Source organism: Lontra canadensis, unplaced genomic scaffold (assembly GCF_010015895.1).
Source record: "Lontra canadensis isolate GAN:19392208 unplaced genomic scaffold, GSC_riverotter_1.0 scaffold34, whole genome shotgun sequence".
Taxonomy (NCBI): Eukaryota; Metazoa; Chordata; class Mammalia; order Carnivora; family Mustelidae; genus Lontra; species Lontra canadensis.
Genome location: NW_022631028.1, coordinates 11,968,088 through 11,970,627, shown reverse-complemented (window position 1 = coordinate 11,970,627; position 2,540 = coordinate 11,968,088). Strand labels below are relative to the sequence as shown.

The window sequence follows — 2,540 nt, the reverse complement described above, 5'->3', positions numbered from 1 at the left end:
GTAAGAATAAGATACTTAGATGTTTTCTAAGTATAAATTTCAAATAAATTACCAGGTTTCAAAATAAATTACCACCAATGTGAAATTGGCATACTGAATTCTTCCATTTGCCACCAGAACAAACTGACAATGAGGACTATTCCAAAGAAATGCTCAGCTATAGGAAAGGTGGTAGTAATAACACCTTCCACTACAGAATAACCTCTGGCTTTCCCATACCATTAACACTGCTACTCTTGCAAAATACATGTGCATGCAGAAAAACTTGTCAGCTGTTGCCAGGGCCAGGAGATGAAAAATAGAGCATGTCCTAAAAAAAGAAAAAAAGAAAAATAGAGCATGTCCTAATTAGTTAATTTGTGACTATAAGCTCAGGTGATAACTTGGGGATGGACCCATAAAATCTGGCCATTCTTTTGTTTAACAACTGAAAACTGCAGAATTCCTCAGTCCTTTGCCACAATTTCTGCTCGATATCTTAAAGCTGGTTTCAGTCCCATCTGTGACTCATCTGCTCAGTGTTGAGGGTGGGCACTAGTTGTCAAAATCTGGAAGGTCATCTGTAGGAGTAACCCCAGTAGCATTTGGATGCATAGTAGGAGATGCTTGGGTGGTAAAATTCTGGCAGGAACACCAGGACGCCAATGATCAGGACCGAATGGTCCAGCCTGCCCTTTGTTGATAACAGCCAGCAGGAGGGATCCTATGATGAAAAAGGTACCTATCAAAACAACAATGTAGTAAGTGCAATGGTTTCGTATGGGATCTTAAGAGTGTTTGGTTTTTTTTTTTTAAGATTTTATTTATTTATTTGACAGAGAGAGAGATCACAAGGAGGCAGAGAGGCAGGCAGAGAGAGAGGAGGAAGCAGGCTCCCTGCTGAGCAGAGATCCCGATGCAGGGCTCCATCCCAGGACCCTGGGATCATGACCTGAGCCGAAGGCAGAGGCTTTAATCCACTGAGCCACCCAGGCACCCAAGAGTGTTTTTTCTTAAACTTATGGCCAATGTGTAGGCATCATCTGTACTGGAAAGCCTTAAGTATTTCACTTTACTACCGGAGATTCCAGTAACCAGGTTGGTAGGAGACAGCATCATAACAAGAGCATCGCACCAGGTCGCCCCCACACCAATGGCTTGCTCACGGGGCAGCAGAGGCTCTGGAGGCTCATGGCATGCCTCACCTAATTGCCATCCCACCCGCCAATATTATCAATATTTTAAAGATCATTTTAAATTTGGTATGTGTGTTAGGTACATTGATATCTAAAGCATCCTCCATGAATATATCCAGCGCTGTGATATTTTGCATAATACCTGAAAACCAGAAAGATAGTCATAAAGACACTAGGAAGCACTTATATGCCAAAAGTTCCCAGAAGGGGAGATCTCTGGTGATCTGTTGATGGTTCTGGCTCTGTATGGATATGACCACCAGTCCAATGGCTGTATCTTTTGCTCCACATCCTGCCATCGGCAGCATTGTGTAGCACTGTCAACTCTGATTTACAAAGGTGAAAAGGGTAATGTTACCAGAAAGATTTAAAGAGATTTTGCACCAGTTCATTAAAAAATCAATTTGCAAGCACAGAGAGGATATCAGATAGTAACTCTTATTTATCAAGCTAAATAAATCCATTTTTAAAAATATCAAAGAATGAATCCTGCAAGTAGGGAAACTTCAGAGATAAGAATTCCTTTGATTTTTGTTTTGTTTTGAACCTACCCTCATATGAATTTTTACTTACAAAATGGTTAAGGATATTATTTTTGGGGGTGCCTGAGTGGCTCAGTGGGTTAAGCCTCTGCTTTAAGCTCACATCATGATCTCAGGGTCCTGGGATTGAGCCCCGCATTGGGCTCTCTGCTCAGCAGGGAGCCTGCTTCCCCACTCTCTCTGCCTGCCTCTTTGCCTACTTGTGATCTCTCTCTCTGTCAAATAAATAATTTTTTTTAAAAAAAGGGTATTACTTTTGGCATAATAATTCAGAGAAAAAAATGCTAGCATGCTTGTTCACAAGCATATATATGCTTATATAGAGAGACACATAACAACTTTCTGGTATTTTCTGGAACTTTCACTCAGTTTCTCAATTCTATATTACCTTGGATTAAAGATGAATGAACAAGAAAGATAATAAAGAAATATAATAATAATACATATACATAATGTGGTAAATTATACCAAACCATACTGTACTATAATAAATATAACATAATCCAGTAGCGGAAACACTTAATCACATTCACATCAATGGGCACAATTGTTACTTATTATACACTGAGAACAGTGGGCCAGCTGGCATTGAGGAATGTGTTGGAGGAGAGTGTAGTAGGAAGAGAGGCAGTCAATGATGATGAGTATTCAGAATGAGGCAAAGGAATTTGTGTTTATATGAATGTCAGAGTGGGAACTCATGAAGGATTGGAGTAACAGCAGAGGTGGCATGGCTCCAAAAGTGTGACCTTCCATGGTTAGTAAGATTCAAAGAAAGAGAAGGGCCAAGAAATGAGCTAGGAAGATATTGCAATGATCCAAG

At 40.2% G+C, this 2,540-nt stretch overlaps 1 pseudogene; it reads right to left on the bottom strand.

The window, feature by feature from the left end:
- Positions 1 to 534: 534 nt before the first annotated feature.
- Positions 535 to 1,098, bottom strand: LOC116873606 (annotated as a pseudogene).
- Between the last annotated feature and the right edge of the window lie 1,442 nt (positions 1,099 to 2,540).